The sequence below is a fragment of the Schistocerca gregaria genome, chromosome 3, assembly GCF_023897955.1.
Source record: "Schistocerca gregaria isolate iqSchGreg1 chromosome 3, iqSchGreg1.2, whole genome shotgun sequence".
Lineage (NCBI taxonomy): Eukaryota > Metazoa > Arthropoda > Insecta > Orthoptera > Acrididae > Schistocerca > Schistocerca gregaria.
The window spans coordinates 144,474,577-144,498,742 of record NC_064922.1 but is presented as its reverse complement, the minus strand read 5'-3'; the positions used below and the strand labels follow the sequence as shown (position 1 = coordinate 144,498,742).

The window sequence follows — 24,166 nt, the reverse complement described above, 5'->3', positions numbered from 1 at the left end:
TTATCAACATTTTACAAAACGTCCTGCCATATCTCCCACGGGTGATGCTTGATAAGCAATCGTAAGTCACAGGTAAAAAGGGCAGGGGGGGGGGGGGTGTATACAACCACAGTAGAGATATTTAATAACAAAAGGAAAACTCTTTACAATAAAAATAATACAACTTCTCAGGCATTAAAAGGCAGATGCCTGGAACACACAGTAAATAAATATAGTGGGGCGTGAAGACTATGCCATTGATAATCCCTAACGATGAGGTTGAGCGTTCAGCATAGTTGGGCGACAGATATGTCTTGGGATATCGCAGGGGAATCGTAGGTCCCACTGTGGTGGCTTCTGACTGTGTTGTGACTGATGGGCTGCTGAGGTCTGGCACATGAATTGGCCCAGAGCTTAGGTGGAGCAAATAGGTGACATGTTTGCCTGCATCACCCTATATAGCCTAAGTGCGGAGGAATTCGTGCTGATCCAGTTCTGAGCAGATGATATGGTGGAGGAAATAGGTCCTTCACGTGGAGAACCTCTGGTTGTGCTTGTCCTGCCATCTGTTGTCCTTGTTGTGATTGACACAGTCTGGGGATGCAACGCCTTGTCATTCGAACCCCATGATGCTTCAGTGTCTGAGGGGTCGCCAATCTCTTTAGGTGAACTTTGGGTACATGGCACATTCAGTTTTTAGTGTAGTGTGGGGAGTATTGAGACCCCTTTACAGGGGCCGTATACATACTGCTCTACACCAACATGTGTCCCAGGACCATTTTGCACATGTTTAGCATAAAACAAATTTGAGTCTGGGTCAGTGTAACCCCACATAACAGGGTTGTTCTTTTTTACTAACCTTTAAGAAAGAGAAAATACATGGTGCCCTGTGGATGTTTTCATAGAAATAATATACAATAACAAAGTTAACATACACAGTGCACTATGGCTGTTTGTATAGAAATAATTTACAATAATAAAAATTGCCATGAGTTGAATGTGATACCATGCAAGAGATATTCTACAGAAACATCACATAATGGCAGCGATGTTATTCGAAAATGACAATTTTTCAAGATTTCATGCAAGGAAGGAAAAATTGTGTTTCTACCACGACAAACACAAAGGTTCATATGCAGAAAAGACTTATTTTAGTCAATCTGAAAGATTTGTATACAAAATATTCCACAAAACGCAGGGCATTACTATGTTGTTTGTGTCTTTGCAGGAGACAAATCATATGTGGTATCTTGGAACACAGGAACACACTAGCACAATATATTTCTAGTCACTACTCTTAACACCTTTCTAATGACGAGAACAGATGCAAATGGAACATTGTTGCTATGAACACTCATGAAAATGGTTTGTTGGAACAGCTGCAAATTGGGCAATATGTGGCTTTCAAATATGATAAAAACTGGAACATAGGACACATTTCCCAGGTGCCAAATGAACCTGAAGATGTTGAGATTACCGCATGCTGAATTACAATTCCCTTCATAGTCCATTAGGGAAGACAATTATATTATTTGCAAGATGGATGTCCTATCATTACAAAGTCACAGTGCAGGGTTGTATAAACTCGACAATAAGTGCTATGAACAAATCATATCTTTCATCATTAAATGAAAAGATTATTACTGTGTCTCATTACTTACTTATTTACTAATTCCCTGTAGTGTGAATATGGGTGGTATGTGTAAGTGGCGTTTTTATTTTATTCTTTGACATTGAATAAAATTAGTAAGGACGTTCTTCTTTGCATCTAAGATTTCTACCAGATATGTGAAATTTCATTAAAAAATTAGGTTGAGATTCAACTGTCTTCTTTAAGTAGGGTAAGAAATATTCACTGCAATACCAAATGCTTTTCATTATTGTTCATACTTAATACTAGGACTTAAGAGTTATAGTGCACAAGTTGAGCTCTGTACTGTTTTCCCGTGCAAAGTTGTGATATTTTAAAAAAAAAAAATCACAAATTTAAAGCAAAGTGTGAAAAAGTGTTTTTTTCCCAATGTCTTTCGTAAAAAATTCAGGTCCATAGGTGAAATCATTACTAAGTAGAGTAGTTCTCTGGAAGTAGAGAAATTGGTGCCTGTCTAATGACCAGATACACACCCCTGAGCCTTCAAACCTGAATTTATCAAAAATGGTTAGAGTTAGGCAGTTGTAAGCATCCATTTGCCAAAGATGTTTAAATTCTGAAATCATCATGTTAGGATCCACCAAAGTATCTGTGAATTTACATGGAATGGCCTTAAAGCATGGTATGTGTTTGCCACTGTAAAAGATTGCAAAATATGCTGTTTGAGAACAGCATCTTGCTCCCTTCAACATTTTTGTTGTTATTGCATTATGTAAGTATCATAAGAGATACTTTGTGAGAAAGCACAGAGAATTTCTTGAGATTTTTGCTCTACTCAGTTTTTATCCTAGTTTAGGATCTCCTGTAAGAATATGGAACGTTTTTTGAAGCACTATACATTCTTATGCATCCATTGCATACCACTGTCAGGGTTTATTCATAAGCAGTTGTATTTTGGGTAATAACAGTAACTATTTAGCAGTGTCTTTGTTACAATTATTATGTGGAGTTTAATGAAGTCACATGTAAGCTTTATTTATTGATCATTTATTCAAATGGATTTCATCTTGCAAATTAGTGTTTCAGATTTCTTTGTATAATTAACATACTCACCCATAAATTTTTGCAAAGCTCTGCTAGAAATTACATTTATGTACCAGCTTGTTGCCCGTGGCTTCGCATACGTACACTGTATGCTCTGCACAGATTTTTTTTTAGAGTTTTTCTTTAATTGAATTTTTCTGTTGTTCACAAATTGCAACGCCTTCTAAACTCTTCATGCTAGTTAAAGGCCAAGAAACATGGTCTTTTTTGTATGTACTTCTTTAGCTGGAATCCAAGGTTTTTGTTAATCGCGCAATTTGCGTTCTTGAGAAGATATTTCCACAGAAACCTTCATCCTATAAAACATATTTCTGTATATCTGACTGAGAAGTGAAATATCAGTTTTCATAGATGTAGCTCTAAATAATTTTTAATATAAGAAAATATCTTCTTAAAAATTATCATCACCTAATTTCAGCCCCTTTGGCTTGACTTTCTAAAAACAGAGATGTGCTTTTTCTTTCTAACAGATTTTGCTTTAAAAATGCTTTCATAAAACTTTTCATCCCCTATTTCACTCCTTTAGAGGGTTGAATTTCCAGAGGCACTGAAGCTCGTTTTCAAACGAAGAAGTCAAATACCAATTTTCATAGATATAATTTTTTGATAGTTGTAGCTTCAAAACTGCCTTAATAGCAATGTATTTCCAAAACGCCTTTCGTCCCCTCATTTAACTCCCATAGAGGCTAAATTTCCAAAAATGTTGAAACATGTATTTCTTTATTTCTGATCAAGAAACCAGACAGCAATTTTTGTAGGTATAGCTTCAAAATTTTCTAAATAGTGACATGTTTGGTTGAATTTCCAAAAATGCTGAAAGATATGTTTTATATTTCTTACTGAGAAACCGAGGACTATTTGTTGTAGTTCTGTAGTTGTAGCATCAAAACTGTCATAATAGTAAAATATTTTCAAAAATCCTCTTATCTCCTCCTAATTCACCCCCCCTGAGGAATGGAATTTCGAACAATCCCTTAACCCTTACAATTCCGACATGTTTTTCATAATGTACAGTAAGGTCAGGAAGAGGGGGGGTTACACTTTGTGCCCGAATAAATATTTGTATAATTCAAATTTCATTAATGTTTATTGACTTCATTAACAAAATATTGTTTAAAAATAACTATTGCTGTATAATAAAGGTCCGAAACTGTAAATTTCTTGTCGCACTCTCTAGAAAAACGCATTTAGTATTTTTCACTTTTTTTGTCATTTAAGTTTATTTAGTCTTGTTGCCTATGCAGTATCTGTTTGTGTTAGTAGCAAAAGTCATTACAGAGTTAATGAAGAACTCTTCACTCTAATTCAAAAATATTACAGATATTTTAGGTTAAATACAGCGGTTTACATTACATGGTTACTGGGATCACTTTCTTTGGAAATGTCTCCACAGCTGGAACATAAAAAAGTTTTATTGCTTTTTTTAATGTATGTGTATCTCGTACAGTTGGTACAGATCAGTGCTGTTTCATTCACTCCATTATACTTCACTGCTTTTGACTAGCTTTTATGACAACACAAATGACATATTTCCCTTCCTCCTTCAGCTCCTTTTGCAACTAACTTCTCCTTGATATTCTGTCTGAGAATACTTCCCATGACTGAAACCACACATTTCTGGAGTCCTTGAATATTTGTAGCCCTTTCTTCAGTGTATGGTCTTGTTTGCTGTAGTCCCAATTCTTGAAGAAAAACCCATTGCTTGTTAGATTTTGCCTTATTCCATTCTGGTAAGTTGAATAGAAACAATGTATAACAATTTAACGATGCTGTGTCCATAATAGTATAGAAAATAGGTAGTGGCCACCACCTTGTAGCCCTCTTATTTGAAAGTTTCCTCACCATTTCATCGACTGTGTCAATGCCGCCTTTTGTCTCATTAAAATATAAATTTATGACTGTTTTCTTCTTAGTGTCAGTAGGTTGACTGATTTCAGCACCATAATGTGGAGTTGACAGCAGCTTAATTTTTTTGGATTTTTCACAGGGGATATATGAAACAATTGTGATATTTCCAGTACTAGAATCACTGAAAGAGAATTTACTGGAATACAGTTCTCTTCTTGAGATGTCTTCCAATTGTTGAAGTACATGCTTCCTATTATCTTGTAAAGTTCCCACAAGAATTAGCTTGAGATTCCTCCACAAATCTTCAGACAAGTAATATCTTCTGTGCTGACATTGCACCCTGAATTATGTATAGGAACAACCAGGCATTTCACTACAGCTGCAGCTGAATTTGATTGTTGTGGACTATCATTTTTCTTCCCTGAATACAGTTCTGTGCTGAGAACATTAGTCTGTGAGTATTCGTATAAGTATACCATACTTCCAGGTTTTTCCTGTCACAGAACAGTGACATGTCATCAATAACAGTGTGCATCCCATTAGAATAATACCTTGGCAGTAAATCATTCATTTCGTCATGTACTTCTCATATTGCAGCAAACTTGTCACGTTCCCTGTGCTTGTGCTCGTTTCATGTTCTCTCTCTTGTCATCAAATCTTACAATTTTAGTAAGCAGACAGAATTTAGTTCTACTCATAGTTGCAGTATAAAGAAACCTTCCTGAAGTGTTGGGCCATGAATCGGGAATAGGTGATGTACTATCGCCCTCCTTCCCCATAATAATAAGTAACCCTATATATGCCATGAATTCAGGTCTGTTTGCATGAGTAAATTGTCTCAGTGTTTCCTTATTGGTATAAATTATTGTGATGTTAACAATTCCTGGAGAAAGTCTTCTCAAATGATCCACATATTGTTCCTACTTTATCTTAATTTCCTATGCTTTCTCACTCTTTCAATATGTTTTGTGCTACTTGTCTTGTGGTATGAAGAGGTCTGAATGTAAAAACTTTTCCAGTGGTTGTAAAGTACTTCGCTCTGACCTCACCAGGTGTGTCATCATTCGCCACAGATGCCCATAGTTTGTCTTCAGAATCTGTTTGTACACTGTCACTGTCCACATCCTTGCACACAACACGTTTCTCTTCAGTTTCATTCACCACTATCACCTGCTTCAATTTCAGAATCTGTAGATTCTTCTGAAATGTCTAATACTTCTCTCTCGGTAATAGAGCAGTTGTCTCTAACACTGGACAAAATGGCACTGAATAGGAAGGAACAAGAAACAAAAGAAAAATGAATAATTGTTGTTACCCACAGAGAGAAATTCAGCGCCCAGGGGTGTATATTGCCCAAATGTTTTAATTGGTGGAATAAGACAATAATTGTCAATTTACATCTACTATTAACGGGGTTGTCCCAAGTTCTAGAAATAACTGAATTTCAAACATGTCAGGACAATATCAGGGAAATTTGAAAAAACACTGAAAAAACATAATTTTTGTCTCAGTAGGTGAAATCATTTGTTTGCTGAGATGTCATGCATCATCGCTGGCTGGGGCAGCTGAGTACATGCACCACTTCACTACTCATTCATTCTTACTCCTTCTTCCCTTTCTACCACTCTCCTCAGCCTGAGTCAGTGCTGCCACCAGTTCGTGCCACTAGCTTAGCAGCTGCCGATAAGAGGCAGAGAGGTGTGAGGAGTCATTTGTTTGGATCTGATTCTCAGAGACTGTTGACACGGCAGTTGGAAATGGAGAGTGGCCAAAAATTTAGTTGTGTGAGTGTGGTTGTCTTTCCTACGTGCCTGTCTGCAGCTCAGCAATCGTCTTTATGATGAGTTGCTACCTATCCTCCTTAACTCATTGATATTGATTCTCAGAGGATTTGCAAGTATTTGCACAAGTTATGTGTTTCATGGATTGATCATCACAGTTTAGATTTGATTCAGTTTTCGTTCCATAGACCCAAAAATGAGATCATTCTCATGGGTGTGGAACATGTCAGAAGGTATAACATAAAAAACCTAAAACATTTGAATATAATACTTACAACCCTCATAATTTGTCAGGAGATTGTCAAAATATGTGAATTTATTACAGTAAACTGGAACTGCTAATATTTACAGAATTAATACAGGTATTGAAACATCATTATGTACTTTCAATAAATTTGTCATACACAAAATATCTAATGTTGACTGTTGTGACCAAGTGCTGTCAAAACTGAAATCTTAACAGACATTTTTACTTGGTCTAACAGTCCCTGTTAAGATATTCATCTATAGAGTAGAAGGAGTTACCTATCAGAAAATCTTTCAAACCCTGTTTAAACTGTGCTTTATCTGAAACCAAGTTTTTAATCGTTGCTTGCAGTTTATTGTAAACATGTGTTCCTTAATATTGGACCCATTTTTGGACCAAGGCAAGTGATTCTAGATCTTCATGTAGATTGTTCTTCTGGTATTGATACTATGTATTGAGCTATTGGTTGGAAATAGAGATATATTACTTGCATTAAGGAAGAAATATATTGAGAAGCAATGCTTAGAATACAAAGTTCCTTGAACAGGTTTCTGCCCGATGTTCTAGAATTTACACCACAAATGATTCTTGTTACAAGCTTTTTCACGCTAAAAACTTTTGCTCAGTTCGATTAGTTACCCCAGATTATGATCTTGTATGACAGGATAGAACGAAAGTAAGAAAAGTATGCAAGTTTTTTTTATATTTGTATCTCCTACATCTGACATCATTCTCACTGAAAATACAGACTTTTTTAGGTGCTTCAGCAATTCTGTGGTATGCTTTTCCTAACTGAATTTATTATCAAGTTGTAATCCCAGAAAATCAACGCTTTCAACTGTCAATCTCTTCGACGTGCATGCCATACAGTCAGAGGCTTTTGACAGTTCACAGAAAATGCCAGTAGTCACTAATTTATTATCTAAGTACATTTTCAGTGTAAGTGTAAACAGTTTTCTCTCTGTCAGGACCCTTAAGAAACCCAAACTGTGACTAGGGGCAATATATTATTTGCAGTCAGATGCTTAAAGGGATGCTTGAACACAACTTTTCCAAATATTTTTGAAAAAGCTAGAAAAAGTGAAATTAGTCAGTAGTTTGGTGGTATCTCTTTATCCCCCTTCTTGTAGAGGGGCTTAACTTCAGCATGTTTTAGCCAGTCTGGAAATGTTCCACTGATAAGAGATTGATTACACAAATATCAAACAATGGAAAATCCAGGATGGAATGTAACAATATTATGAAAGGAATGTTGCTACTCACCATATATCGGAGATACTGAGTTGCAGATAGGCACAACAAGAAGACTGTCACAAATAAAGCTTTTTGCCATTAAGCCCTTTGTCAATAATAGGCACGCGTACACACACACACACACACACACACACACACACACACACACACACACACACACAGTTTCGGGCAACTGAAACCACACTGCTGCTGTGTTTGTGTGTGTGAATGTGAAAGTCATTTTCAGCCTGTCCCTGAACGTCTTTTGTTTCTGCCCTCCCTACAACAAAAAACTGCTGTACTGTCACTTGTAACAACTGGCACTTTACCACTTGTGACAGTGCCCCCTTTAAGTTATTTGCTATTAGCCCAGACAGTTTTCCCTCCCTTTTCCAGTTGAGGTGAAAGCCATGCCTAGTATAGTCCCACCTACTGATGGAGTCAACAGTAGCCACACTGATGTGAGACGCCGTAACTGATCCAAGCAGCCTTTCCACCTCTACATTAACTCTCCTAACAGAAGAGTTTAAATTAGGCTGATCATGGTGCCTCATGACAGGCACAAGCCAACACCAGTATGTCCCATTGCTGAAGCTGTCTTTACCAGGTCACTCTAAATTGAGTAATTAGGGTTCCTGTCTATGTTGTTGCCTGCCCCACCCACTATTGCCACAGGGTCTTCCTTTGTGTGAAGTCTATGCAAAGTGAACCTACATCCTCTACCACCTGACCCAGATTTGCACTCTACGTTAAAAATACAACTTGTGACCTGGTAACCTGACCCTAGTTCATCCTGCAACAGTTGGCCAACACCACTACCATGTGAACTACCAAGCAACAAAAATTTCTTCTTCTCCTCCTTCACAAGTTATTCTGACTTCTTACTTTTTAAACTCTTTTGTTTTTGAAAGTTTGTTGTGTCCTTTTTACTCTTGTGATTGCTTGTGGATCATCGGTTTCCAATTGTGACAACAGATCAAATCCATTTTCCACATTCATAATAATACTGCCTGAGGAAGTCCTATTCCTACTTCTTCTATAACTTGTCACTTCCCACCTCTCTTTCCCCTTCTCCCCCCTTCATCAGCATGGTGTCTATGATGTGTGAATAGCTGGTCACACGAGTAGACTTCCATTACAGGCCAAAACTGCAGGCCATTTCTGTGGGTATCTCCAACAGATCGGGCGTGCCGATCTGAAGCCTATCGTTTCCCACTAAAGTACAGGACCTGCCCATCGGATCTTGCCTCACAGATCTGCCTGCAGACTAGGTGTGTATGTGTGTGTGTGTGTGTGTGTGTGTGTGTGTGTGTGTGTGTGTGTGTGTGTGTGGCATAAGGCGGTAGATTTTTGTGGTTCATCCATGGACCCAGGACTCCTCTGCAAACGAGAGACCATGGGCGATGGATTTTAGGAATTGTGACTGTCTCACTGCAAGTACATTGTGAAGTTTTATAGAGATTTTCTTTATTCTAGAACATTTTGGCACTTTGAAAGTATTTTTTATGTTAGAAAGTATGGGCGATTAGAAGAAGAAAAGTGTGGCAGTCACAGGTAGTCTGTATGCTATGTACTCACATATTTTTTGAAAGATAAACCTCAAAATACCTGTAAAATAAGACATAATACAATGGGTAATACCAGACAATAACAAACATAGTAGAACCAACATTATATTGGTTCGTTCACACAACTCTTCCCTGCCTTATACAGTTCTTTAAAGAGCCCAATTTTTTTCTGCAGTTGTTTCCGAAATCAGTGAGGGTATTTTAAATCCGAACTGCGACTCCAATGAAAAGCGTATTTGTGTCACCAAATGTGTTTTGTTTTATTGAAATAAAATAACATCAGTGATCATAATGAAACACATATACCATCTGGCTTTCTTTCTCCATCTAAAAACAGTTCATTACAAAAAATGTGGATTTTAGTACTTACGATTTTTGCTCAGACATGTACAAAGAAAGAAGTCCTTAAATTTTTTGTCAATTTATGTCTTTACTTACCCTTGAGATCTCAAGATTTGTCAGGAAAAAATGATAAAACTTGTCTGGAAATCAGGGAATTTCACTTGAGGGAAACTCTTTCTGTAAGATTGGTTTATATTTCTGCAACTCTAGTGGGGAAGTTAACCCTAGCAGCCACATTGTAAGAATTCAAATGTGAGGTCTAGTGTAACATTGGTAATCGCTTAAAAATTAGCATGGATTAAATTTCTGGTTTTAGTATAAAAAAAGCCAAAAGATATTCTGATTTATTCATAAAAATAGAAAGTTCCCTGCTGGAGGTGTGTAAACTGTAAGTACTGTAACAGACAACTTGGAAACAATGCCATTACTACTTGCATCAGTTGTAAGAAAATGCACGTTATGCATGCTAAATTGTAATGTATAATCTCAATTAGAAGCCCTTCTCCAAAGAAAATGACTGATATTGTAAATGTATTTTAAATCTTGTTTGTAGCTTACTGTTTTGTCCCTTATAATGTGTAGTATGTCTATGTTTATGATTTGATGACATAAACAATTAACTTTAATAATATATTTACAGTAGGACTGACTATTCACCATATACAAGAAACGCCATCACATTTACACGGAAACGCCTGTCCAGTTTGTAAACATAGTAAGTAAGCCTCACTAAAGATATGCTAACTTGAAAAGCTGATTCAGATATACAAATTATTATTTGGCTCTTCTAAGAGAATTGTTCGTTAATTACAACGTGTGTGTGGTTTTCAGTAATGAAATGAGCAGCTTACTCATTGCTACTTCAAAATAAATTCGTTTTGGTGAGCACAGGACGCAGTCATAACATCAAATTTAAGTGAAACACTGTTGGATTCAGAACAGACCTCAAGCATGTACATAGCTACTCGCACTTGTGGAAATTTCTACAGCAATTATGCAGCAAGTTAAATATTGGCAGGATAATAAAGTTTGACAGAAAACAAATCTCCGGGCAATGAAGCTTCTCTACAGCAAAATAAGGAATTGACGCACAAGGCGAGTGTGATCAAACACGTTTACATAAATCGCAAATGTAATTCTAATGAATTTAACACTTTCGAGATGCGAATAATGAAAAAATGTAAGTATAATGTCCAGCCATATGCTATTAATAACGGGTATTTGTAAAATATGCCCACGCACGAATATAACCCCAGTAATCAGACTAATTTAGTTACGCTCTTGATGTAGAACTTAAGAAACATAACCTCCACACTGTAAACACGCAGATATGCCTAGTGTAAAGTGTGGACCTTGCCCTATTGACAAACGGGTGGTGTATCGGAAGTCGCTCACCAACGAGCCATCTAACGTGACGCGCTGAACTACGGAGAACCCCGCTGCATTTGTGTCAGCATCCATGAGAACATTTTCTGCGTATGATACGGAATACAGCATAAGGATGCTATTAAAAAGCAGGGATTACGCATCTTCAATTAAGGTAAAACGAGTTAATAGAGATGTTTTTGCGCCAAATTGATTCTTGAATCAGTAGCATTGATTGTTCTCGAAAGTGATGTACTCCCGCGGTGTTCATAAGTATCACAGAAGGGGCTTAGGAGGTTAAGATCATACTTCACAGGATCATTTCTGTAGTATGTCTTCAACTCTCTCTAGTTCAATACTGGAGTAGACGCAACCACGATGATGAGTGGTAGCGCCTTCCCTGAGCGTGAGGCATGCAGAATGGGATTCGTAGGATCTCATCTGCAATCGATGATCGTTCACCATGCCTTACGGGGTATGGGAAGGGAATGGCGTTTTCCGAGTGGTTTTATTTTATTATTAACGAAGCACAGTTCTCACTATGCTATAGTTGAATTGACGGCCCGGTTTTGTTGGGATGTTGTATAAAGTAGGTGGTAGAACCCTTAAAGAGAAGTATACTCGTCTACTTGAGGCAACACGGCGGAGCTGCGCTATACTTTTTTCTTCTTCGTTAAGATGCAGGGTTAAACAATTTCAGGTGGGTTATCTGAATAACGCCCGTAGGAAAAAATTTCGAGTTCGAATATTTCTGTATTGATTCGCGGGGATATCAACAAATAATTTTTGAGCGAGGTTTGTTAACAGTGTATAGCAAGTAACCCCTGTCAACTTTGTGATTGTACTTGTTCATAGTAATGCCCAGTTGACAAACTTAGGTCTGCCATCACTTAAATGGCCGACCCCAAACAGAGATTTCTAAAACCAAGAACACAAAATATAGACATACGCAGGATACCTAAGCATAATGTAGAATGATAGGACGTGTGGTCGGGCTGTGGCCTCGATGAGGGGACCATCGCATTTGCCTGAAGTGATCTAGGAAATCTCAAAACAGGAAGTCTATGAATGTTCCTATGACGTTTTAGTTGATTGACAGTGATTTATTTATAACAGAACTCCTAAAGGCGACAGGTTTATTTAGGAAAAAAACTGATGGGTACTTCATATTCGGAAATTGTTAAATTTGGATGATATGTTTGTTTCGGCACACGTAATTTAGATGCGATACCTGCAGGTCATATGACCGTTAAACTTCTCAGTTATTCATTACAGTGTATCTCGATCTTTTTCTACGCATAAAGCGCTGCTTGTTAATGCAACTAGGCTCACACAGTTGTAATATTAAATGCGAATTTGCCTTTGCATGCATAGCAACAATAGCAAATACGGAAAAACCGACGAAATAAGGTTAAAGTGAACCCCGCACCCCTTTCTTCCTCCGTCCACTTGCGTTTTGTACAACGTATGAACAGGATATGCGTCAAAACTCTCATCGGAGACTTACTCATTATCAAATATACATTTTCTGTACTTCATTTTTTTAGTTTTATGACTAAAAGTCATGTAGCAGACGGTATTTAGGCCTAATTATGTCACTAATGTAAATATTATATATGCCACACGTAAATCAGTTATCACAACCTTTATTTGTCGTTCACATTCGTTGGTTTTGCCAAATCACAGCTAATTAACTTTCAACCAAACCCAGTAAGCCTCTGGCTACTCATCAGATCAGTCTGTCACACACCCTCACAAATGTGTGTTATGCTTAACTTCCAGTCGTTATTATGTAAACAAACAGCGATGTGCGTGTGTAATGTACCAGTCTTATTCTCCTATACATAATTTTAAGAATCCCTATTCAGTTGCATTTGTCATCACAGTGTAACTGGTATAAACATCAGAGGCAGTTTAATGTGGTGTACCAGGCATCTGAAACAAATCCTAAAGTTTTCGACTCACTCGCTAGTTTCAGATGCTTTAATGTTTCAGATGCTTTAATGTTTCAGATGCTTTAATGTAGTGTAATCATACTTTTTTTCCATATTCTTGTGAGGGGGATTGGAATACTAAAGGGGGGAAAAAAGGCCTTTCGCCTTACAGCGTATTACTGGGACCCGCTTATTGAAAAGCAGTTGGCTTGTGTTCATCATACAAAGAGAGCGAGAAGACGGACTGTTTCCTCGCTCCCCGCGGAGCCTCGCGCAGGCTGCCGCAGCTGCAAACTGTAGTTACGAGGAGGGAGGGGGGGGGGGGGGGGGGGGGGGGAGAGAGAGAGAGAGAGAGAGAGAGAGAGAGAGAGAGAGAGAGAGAGAATGCCATGTTTTGTGCTGCCATCTCTTGCCTCGCAGGGAAAGTAGGAAATGGGCAGCCAGCAACTCGCCGAGAAAAGAAGTGGTCCTTATTTATGAAACAGCTTTCGTTTGTAATCACACGTCTTAATATCCCTATAAATTTAGATGTATTTTCCAAGACAATAACAATTAACTCTTGATTTCTGGTGAGATAATCCCGAAAATTGTATTTACTTGATGTGTTCTTGTTAAAAAAGGATGCGATGGAAAGTGTTAAATAGAGCAGAAGTGCCCGTAATAGTTACTCTTGTTTCCCTTCAAGACGAATAAATCTTTCGCCTTTTACTAAAGATTTCCGTGGAGGGGAACACCAAATGAGTCTATAACAAATTTTTTGTAGTGCTCGGCTTTTGCTGAGCCACTATTATAATTCAAACTAATTGCTTCTGTAACTAGTTTGTTATTTTCAAAGTATTGTAAGGCAATAACAGTATCTCATAACAGCTGCATGATATTAACTGATAAGGAAACTAGTCACCACAGCCTCCTTAGACTTGGTGGTACCATTGCCCAGTGGATAGCCTGTCAAAAACTGAACACAGATCAAGCATGAAAACAGGAAGAAGGGGCACTGAACTGTGAAAAAAAAGAAAGAAAGAAAAAAGAAACTGAATGGTCCAAGCTCAAGATGTGCAGCATCGAATGGATTTCAATAGTCACGGCATCGTGGTTGTGTGCTCACGTTGTTGGGAGTTCAAATCACCCATTTGCCACCCTTATGAGCTCCCGTCCGGTCATTGACATGGCTGTTCGCTGTATTCAATTTTGTGTCTGCGTCGTGGTGTAATGTCCATTTGCAACAGCGATGTTTAACGAAGGGGTCTCCAGACGTTCATATCTCTAATTTAGTACCACTCTTGCGTTCAGTTTTTTAAGTTTTAACTCTCGAATTCCTTGTTGTAACAGAGTTCACATCCGTTTATTTGTCGTTTTTATTTCTGTGAGAGGCCTATGCTGCATCTGGTCTGTTCTCACTATTCAGCACATTTACTTGCATGGTAATATATTATCACATGACTAATACTCCACAACCAGTGCATAGTTTGACAAAACAGACGGACAGTTCATCAATTTGTGGAAGAAAGCAAAACAATTGGGCACGAGGTAGATTTGAACATGGATCATACGTTTTGCAGTCAAACACTATGACCATACACCCACAACGTTGTGACTGTTGAAATTCGATCAATGTTGCATATTTTGAGCTTGGACAATTCACTATTTCTGTTTTGCTTCTTTTATCACAGTTCAGTACACGTCCTTCCCGTTTTCATGTTTGGTCTGTGTTCAGTTTTCGACGGGCTATCTATTGGGCCACACAGTGACGTACCGAAAGGGTGGCGAGCCAGGCCCTCGCCAAGGGCACAAGCACAGACGGGCACAATGGCAGATAAAAGGGAGAAAGATAGTTAAAGTATTAAACGCCCTTTACATGTAGGCCAACACTAGCGAGCAACGCGCAGGGGGTTCGCCTGCACGCGCCATCACTGACATGTACCTGCGAATAAAGCATTTACACTATAGCAAACAGAAGATTTTGTTTTTTGACTTTAAAACCTTGTCTGGGTAAAGTTGCTTAACCAAATTCGGTACAGTGTGACGGAGAAAAAAAGTATACAATCTGAGATATTTCATACAGTGAACACGTTGTTGGTCATGAAAGCAAAACGACGTAGGCACAGAAAAATGTGGTTGTTTAAATTTTTTGCACATGCTGGAAAGATGTGATAGTTTGGCTCAGATTAGTGTTTTAAAGCTGCAACCATCGCCAGCTTTATTCCAAAACTTAGCTCGGATGTCGATGGACTATTTTCGCCTTCTTCTAGCTGCAATTGAACAGAAGATTTCAAAGCAACAGACAAATCATCGACGATACCTATCAGCAGAAGAGAGGCTAGCACCAACGCTGCGGTTCTTTACAAAGGAAAATCCAGGAGAATTGCCCCAATTTAATCCTCGTGCCACTGAAGATAATGAAATAATTGTTAGTGTCAATGATGTTGAGAAACTGCTGAAATTGAACAAAGCTCCAGGGTCCGGTGGAATCCCTGTCATATTCTAAACTGAATTAGCGGCTGAGTTAGCCCCTGTAATCTCTCGTAGGTTCTTCGAACAAACAATCGTGCCTAGTTCTTGGAAAAAGCGAAGGTCACACCAGTCTTCAAGAAGGGTAGTGGAAGTGATCCATAAAACTACCGTCCAGTATCCTTGACATCGATTTGTTGTAGAGTCTTTGAGCATATTCTGAGCTTAAACATAATTAGGTATCTTGAATGGAATGACCTCCTCAAGGCCAACCAGCATGGATTTCGAAATCATTGATTATTTCAAACCCAATTCGCACTTTTCTCACATGAAACACTGAAAGTTTTAAATAAAGCCAGTAAGGTAGATGCATTGTTTCTTGATCTTCGAAAAAGCATTTGATTGTGAGAAGTACTGACTCGTATATTTGCGTCTTGTAGAGCTGCCCGTACTTAATAAATATTCAAACACGCACCGAGAATATACTTAAATGGTTTATTACTTGGTATTACAGAAAAAGAAGTAGAGTTGCTATTGGTAACTTGTAAACAACAGAAAAAAGTAACCAAGGAACAGAATAAACATAATAACAAAAGTTATGTTACCATAACTCCAAGGAGTAGGCAACAACATTATTCACCGCTCCAAGCGGCGGATTCAAACTTGGCGGTTCACGCCATTCATTTGTTGCCGTGCAGTCACTTAACTCGCGACACAACTGTATCTATGAATAGCGCGAACGGAACTAACGTGTGCGGACACAGGAATCGACGCGAGAAGCGGTCGCTACAAGGGCCCCCTTGGTGAAAGCGGAGCGTGGTGCGTCTTCTCGTAACCTGGCTGGGAAGTGGACATGTCGTCCGGATCGAATGGTGCGTGTACGTTCTGCATCGACCTGTTGTGGCGGCGGTGCTGGAAGTCGAGTTGTTGCATCTGTCAGGCATTGAGCTCTTGACCATAAGTTGGGTGATGCTTCTCTGAAAATGTAAGCCGGCTCCACTCTGCTAAGAGACTCGGTGGCCTGTTTGCCATTTGATATGAAGACCATCGTGTGTGGGGATCCAGTATACAGTGGCTGCAGTAGTGGCTTGACACAGTCTGTACGTATTCTAACGTGCAAAGAGCTTTCGAGGTTGTTATGCACAAAGGTTGTTGGAGAACCATGCCTGCAGGCCTTTGTGGGTTTGATTTGGCTTACATGTTACCATAACTTGCAAAGGAACTCTGGTTGGTCGTCCGTTTCTGACAGTAGGCCTGTGTCGACAAACCCCCCTGATAGGCACAGAGTCTCGCCATAAACCAATTCAGCTGCCGAGGACTCCATGTCTGGTTTGTATGTGGCTGGTAGACCCAGTAGGACTATGGGTAGTTCATACGTCCAAGATGTCCCATGGAACATTAGTGCAGCCTTCAGCGTTCGATGCCAACGTGCAATAATGCCATTGCCTGCCAGATGGTAACTGGTCGTTTTGTGATGGACGTAGCCACAGAACTTCGCCCCCTCAGCCAGGTTGATGTGAAAGTGGTGGTTAGAGATGAGGAGGAGGAGGAGGAGATTAGTGTTTAACGTCCCGTCGACAACGAGGTCATTAGAGACGGAGCGCAAGCTCGGATGAGGGAAGGATGGGGAAGGAAATCGGCCGTGCCCTTTCAAAGGAACCATCCCAGCATTTGCCTGAAGCGACTTAGGGAAATCACGGAAAACCTAAATCAGGATGGCCGGAGACGGGATTGAACCGTCGTCCTCCCGAATGCGAGTCCAGTGTGCTAACCACTGCGCCACTTCGCTCGGTGTTTCAACGGAGATGATGTCCATAGGTACAGCTTCAGGCCATCGCGTATATCTGTCAGTCATTGTGAATATGTACCGCTGGTCATCCGATGGAGGAAGTGGCCCTACTACATCAAGATGATTATGGGCGAAGCGTGAAGAAGTGTCTGGGAACTCTTCTTATTGGGGGATGGTGGTGGTGGTGGTGGTGGTTAGTGTTTAACGTTTAACGTCCCGTCGTGGGAACTCTTCTTATTGAGGGATGGTGGTGGTGGTGGTGGTGGTGGTGGTTAGTGTTTAACGTTTAACGTCCCGTCGACAACGAGGTCATTAGAGACTGAGCGCAAGCTCGGGTTAGGGATGGATTGGGAAGGAAATCGGCCGTGCCCTTTCAAAGGAACCATCCCGGCATTTGCCTGAAACGATTTAGGGAAATCACGGAAAACCTAAATCAGGATGGTTGGAGACAGTATTGAACCGTCGTCCTCCCGAATGCTGGGGGATGAATGTGACGAGTGATTTAGCCAAGTTGGCAACACTGGAAAGTTCTCGTCCATTCGCGACAGTCTCTTTCTATTCCTGTCCACACGAACCTAGCTTGAATGTCGACCGGACTCCTGGGTGGCAAAGATTATGTAAGGATTCGAACACTGGTCAATGTAATGCAACGGGAACAAAAGGGCGTGATCTGCCATGTGACACTTCACAGTACAAATTCATGTTCTCGCCAGGAATGTCGACTTGCTGTAACTTGAGTGTTGCAGTGTCGTCGTTAAATATGGTGTGTATCTCGGAATCTTCTTGTTGCGCCCTGGCAAGCGTCATCATGTCCACAGACTGTGAGACTCTGACCACTCTAGAGGGGCAGTCCGCAACCACATTGGTGATCACTTATATATGGTGGATGTCCTTACTAAACTGGCTAATAAATTCCAATTGGCTGTACTGCCGTGGAGAGCAAGTGTTGCGGTTTTTCTTGAAGGCATATGTTAAAGGCTTGTGCTTCAACCTGTGGTCAAAAGTACTTGATTGCTTGATATGTGGCTAAAAGTTCCCGATCATATGTGCTCTGTCTTTGTTGTGCACGTGACAGCTTGTGCGAGAAATAAGACAGCGGCTGCCAGACATCTTCCACCCATCCTTGGAGGGCTGCACCAATGGCTAACTGACTGGCATCCACCACTAATGCCAGTGGAGCTTCGAGCTTGGGGTGCGCCAGCAGTGCTGCTTGTGCTAGGCTCTTTTTGGTTAGGCCGGTATTACACTATCAAATTTCTTTGTCAAAGATTTGATCAAAGATGTGATTAAATATTCCGTAAAATATATTTGGCAAAGATCTTTGACGTAGCGCTAGAAGGGGTATTACACTGTCATCAAATTTTTCGTCAAAGTTCAAGATGCCTGACAACAACTACTTGTTATTAACCGTAGCAGTTGCATGTACCGCAATTGCATTGTGTGCACATGCGGAAGTGGGGGAAAAAAAGGAACCATACATACGAGGTTGACAGTCTTAAATTCCTGGGATTACAAATTGATAATAAATTCAGTTGGGAGGAGCACACCACAGAACTGCAGAAACACCTTAACAAATCTGTATTTGCAATTAGAGTGTTAGCAGACATAGGCGACATAAAAATGAAATAGCGTGCATACTTTGTCTACTTTCATTCCATAATGTCATTTGGTATAATATTTTGGGGTAAATCTTAAAGGCAAACAAAAGTTTTCAGAGTCTAAAAGCATGTAATACGTATTATTTGTGGAGTAAATTCACGGACGTGCTGCAGAAACCTCTTCAAAGAACTGGGTATACTAACTACTGCTTCTCAGTATATTTACTCCTTAATGAAATTTGTCCTAAATAATATATCTCTTTTTCCAACCAACACCTCAGTTCATACATACAATACCAGGAACAAAAATGATCTGCACAGGGACTTATCAGCACTTACCTTAGTTCAAAAAGGTGTCCACTACTCAGGAACACTCATCTTCAAAAAAGACCAGTTTAAAAGGAGCCTGAAAGATTACTAGTGGCCAACTCCTTCTACCCCATTGTCGAAATTTTTAATTCAGCTTAAAAAAGATTGACATGTTCCATATCCACGAGGATCTCCTCAGCATGGATCTATGGAACGAAAAACTGATGTAATCTGGGTGAAGTAGTGGGTTTTACGATGACACACGATAAAAGCATTCAACAAAACTTGTTACGTGAGCTTATAGTGGAAGACGTCAAGTCGTACATCAATTACTTAAGAATGGATGAGCATACATTTCTGTATATGTTCAGTGAAGTGTATGCTCATACCACAAAGGACAATATTCAATTAAGAACTGCTACATCTTCAGAAGAGAGGCTCACTGTAACACTCCGATTCCTTGCTACAGGAGAGGATTATGTTAGGTCAGGTCAGATCTTCAATTTTCTTAATCTATTTTAGTATTCAGGGTGCCTCACGGTGTAAAGCGCCTAATCAGCTTCATACATCTCTATTAATTTTGTAGTCGTGGGCGTACACCAATTGTATTTACCGGCAATGTTTATAAAAACACTTCAGACGACAGAACGCTGCAGCGATGCTGGCGCTCCATGTGGTAACATGTCACATTGCAGTGAACAGAAGACAAGCAAATTCTTTGATCAAATCTACAGCGAGTTTGATGCGGCCCGCCACGAATTCCTTTCCTGTGCTAACCTCTTCATCTCAGAGTAGCACTTGCAACCTACGTCCTCAATTATTTGCTTGACGTATTCCAATCTCTGTCTTCCTCTACAGTTTTTGCCCTCTACAGTTCCCTATAGTACCATGGAAGTCATTCCCTCATGTCTTAGCAGATGTCCTATCATCCTGTCCCTTCTCCTTATCAGTGTTTTTCACATATTCATTTCCTCTCCGTTTCTGTGTAGAACCTCATCATTCCTTACCTTATCAGTCCACCTAATTTTCAACATTCGTCTATAGCACCACATCTCAAATGCTTCGATTCTCTTCTGTTCCGGTTTTCCCACAGTCCATATTTCACTACCATACAATGCTCTACTCCAGACGTACATCCTCAGAAATTTCTTCCTCAAATTAAGGCCAGTATTTGATATTAGTAGACTTCTCTTGGCCAGAAATGCCTTTTTTGCCATAGCGAGTCTGCTTTTGATGTCTTCCTTGCTCCGTCCGTCATTGGTTATTTTACTGCCTAGGTAGCAGAATTCCTTAACTTCATTGACTTCGTGACCATCAATCCTGATGTTAAGTTTCTCGCTGTTCTCTTTTCTACTGCGTCTCGTTACCTTCGTCTTTCTCCGATTTACTCTCAAACGATACTGTGTACTCATTAGACTGTTCATTCCGTTCAGCAGATCATTTAATTCTTCTTCACTTTCACTCAGGATAGCAATGACATCAGCGAATCGTATCATTGATATCCTTTCACCTTGTATATTAATTCCACTGCTGAACCTTTCTTTTATTTCTATCATTGCTTCCTCGATGTACAGATTGAAGAGTAGGGCGGAAGGCTACAGCCTTGCCTTACACCCTTCTTAATACGAGCACTTCGTTCTTGATCGTCCACTCTTATTATTCCCTCTTGGTTGTTGTACATATTGTATATGACCCGTCTCTCCCTATAGCTTACCCCTACTTTTTTCTGTATCTCGAACAGCTTGCACCATTTTATATTGTCGAACGCTTTTTCCAAGTCGACAAATCCTATGAACGTGTCTTGATTTTTCTTTAGCTTTGCTTCCATTATTAGCCGTAACGTCAGAATTGCCTCTCTCGTGCCTTTACTTTTCCTAAAGCCAAACTGATCGTCACCTAGCGCATTCTCAATTTTCTTTTCCATTCTTCTGTATATTATTCTTGTAAGCAGCTTCGGTGCATGAGCTGTTAAGCTGATTGTGCGATAATTCTCACACTTGTCATCTCTTGCCGTCTTCGGAATTGTGTGGATGATGCTTTTCCGAAAGTCAGATGGTATGTCGCCAGACTCATATATTCTACACACCAAGGTGAATAGTCGTTTTGTTGCCACTTCCCCTAATGATTTTCAAATTCTGATGGAATGCTATCTATCCCTTCTGCCTTATTTGACCGTAAGTCCTCCAAAGCTCTTTTAAATTCCGATTCTAATACTGGATACCCTATCTCTTCTAAATCGACTCCTGTTTCTTCTTCTATCACATCAGACAAATCTTCACCCTCTAGAGGCTTTCAATGTATTCTTTCCACCTATCTGCTCTCTCCTCTGCATTTAACAGTGTAATTCCCGTTGCACTCTTAATGTTACCACCGTTGCTTTTAATGTTTTGACTTTCCTGTATGCTGAGTCTGTCATTCCGACAATCATGTCTTTTTCGATGTCTTCACATTTTTCCTGTAGCCATTTCGTCTTAGCTTCCCTGCACTTCCTATTTATTTCATTCCTCAGCGACTTGTATTTCTGTATTCTTGATTTTCCCGGAACATGTTTGTACTTCCTCCTTTCATCAATCAACTGAAGTATTTCTTCTTCTGTTACCCATGGTTTCTTCGCAGCTACCTTATTTGTACCTATGTTTTCCTTCCCAACTTCTGTGATGGCCCTTTTTAGAGATGTCCATTCCTCTTCAACTGTACTGCCTACTGCGCTATTCCTTATTGTTGTATCTATAGAGTTAGAGAACTTCAAACGTATCTCGTCATTCCTTAGAACTTCCGTATCCCACTTCTTTGCGTATTGATTCTTCCTGACTAATGTCTTGAACTTCAGCCTACTCTTCATCCCTACTACATTGTGATCTGAGTCTATATCTGCTCCTGGGTACGCCTTACAATCCAATATCTGATTTCGGAATCTCTGTCTGGCCATGATGTAATCTAATTGAAATCTTACCGTATCTCCCGGCCTTTTCCAAGTATACCTCCTCATCTTGTGATTCTTGAAGAGGGTATTCGCTATTACTAGCTGAAACTTGTTACATAACTCAATTAGTCTTTCTCCTCTTTCATTCCTTGTCCCAAGCCCATATTCTCCTGTAACCTTTTCTTCTACTCCTTCCCCTACAACTGCATTCCAGTCGCCCATGACTATTAGATTTTCGTCCCCCTTTACATAATGCATTACCCTTTCAATATCCTCATACACTTTCTCTATCTGTTCATCTCCAGCTTGCGACGTCGGCATGTATACCTGAACTATCGTTGTCGGTGTTGGTCTGCAGTCGATTCTGATAAGACCAACCCGGTCACTGAACTGTCCACAGTAACACACCCTCTGCCCTGCCTTCCTATTCATAACGAATCCTGCACCTGTTATATCATTTTCTGCTGCTGTTGATATTTCCCGATACTCATCTGACCAGAAATCCTTGTCTTCCTTCCACTTCACTTCACTGACCCCTACTATATCTAGACTGAGCCTTTGCATTTCCCTTTTCAGATTTTCTAGTTTCCCTACCACGTTCAAGCTTATAACATTCCACGCCCCAACTCGTAGAACATTATCCTTTCGTTGATTATTCAATCTTTTTCTCATGGTAACCTCCCCCTTGGCAGTCCCCTCCCGGAGATCCGAATGGCGGACTATTCCGGAACCTTTTGAAAATGGAGAAATCATCATGACACTTCTTCAACTACAGGCCACATGTCCTGTGGATACACGTTACGTGTCTTTAATGCAGTGGTTTCCATTGCCTTCTGCATCCTCATGTCGTTGATCATTGCTGATTCTTCCGCCTTTAGGGGCAATTTCCCACCCCTAGGACAAGAGAGCGCCGTGAACCTCTATCCGCTCCTCCGCCCTCTTTGACAAGGCAGAATGAGGCTGACTTCTTATGCCGGAAGTCTTCGGCCGCCAATGCTGATTATTTTTCAAAATTTAGGCAGTGGCGGGGATCGAACCCGGGACCGAAGACGTTTTGATTATGAATCAAAGACGCTACCCCCTTTTTTTTAAAAAAAAAAATCTCATTTTGGTCGCTTTTGTTCGTTGCATCTGCTCGGGGCGGACGTCGTAAGACATCCATTTATGTTCGTTGTTGATCGATTGACTCAGTTTTTTTTTTTTTTTTTTTTTTTTTTTTTTTTTTTTTTTTTTATTACAGAAGGCACGTAACCCTCTGACCGAACACGCTGAGCTACCGTGCCGGCATTAAAAAAAAAAAAAAAAAAAAACACAAACAGCCATGTCCGAGGGAGGACTCGAACCTCCGCAGGGACCAGCCGCACAGTCCATGATTGCATCGCTCCGACCGCTCGGCTACTCCCGCGCGGCGTCTTTCTTTTTTGTTACTCCCGCCGTTTACCCGCGCTTGCTTGAATTTCTTCACGTTGACATTCAGAGCACTGGGCAGAAATCACATTGCGTCAACACCCGCTAGGGCCGTCGCAATGCTTTGTTTTAATTAGACAGTCGGATTCCCCCAGTCCGTGCCAGTTCTGAGTTGATCGTTGAATGGCGGCCAAGAGAATCCGCGCGCCCCCGGAGGAGCACGCTAAGAAAGATCCGTGGCAAAATTAAACTTATCACTCGAAGGAAGACTTGAACCAAGGACCTCTCGTTCCGCAGCTACTGACGCTAACCACGGGACCACGGCGCACCTTTTCTTTTTAACTTAGAACTAATTAAACCTAACTAACCTAAGGACGTCACTAACATCCATGCCCGAGGCAGGATTCGAACCTGCGACCGTAGTGGTCGCGCGGTTCCAGACTGTAGCGCCTAGAACCGCTCGGCCACCCTGGCCGGCTCCCTAGACCACGGGTACGAGGCCCTAGATTTGATCAAATATTGGACGACATTTGACAAAGTTCCCTATTAAACCATCAAATATCTTTGACAAAGAAATTTGATAGTGTAGCACCGGCCTTACTTCGAAAGCCGCATTCATCTCCTCGGTCCACTGCACAGGAGAACTGTTCTTAACCTTGGGACCACCCAGTGCTGTGTTCAACGGCGCCTGTTGTTCGGA

The 24,166-nt window shown here is 40.3% G+C and overlaps 2 non-coding genes across 2 annotated transcripts; both read left to right on the top strand.

The window, feature by feature from the left end:
* Window positions 1-11,357: 11,357 nt before the first annotated feature.
* LOC126356833 (small nucleolar RNA U3) lies at window positions 11,358-11,565 on the top strand. Its single transcript, XR_007565851.1, has one exon. It is a non-coding gene; the product is annotated as a small nucleolar RNA U3 (small nucleolar RNA).
* A 2,091-nt stretch (window positions 11,566-13,656) lies between these two features.
* Window positions 13,657-13,775, top strand: LOC126357007 (U5 spliceosomal RNA). The gene has a single exon (XR_007566003.1). It is a non-coding gene; the product is annotated as a U5 spliceosomal RNA (small nuclear RNA).
* Window positions 13,776-24,166: the final 10,391 nt, after the last annotated feature.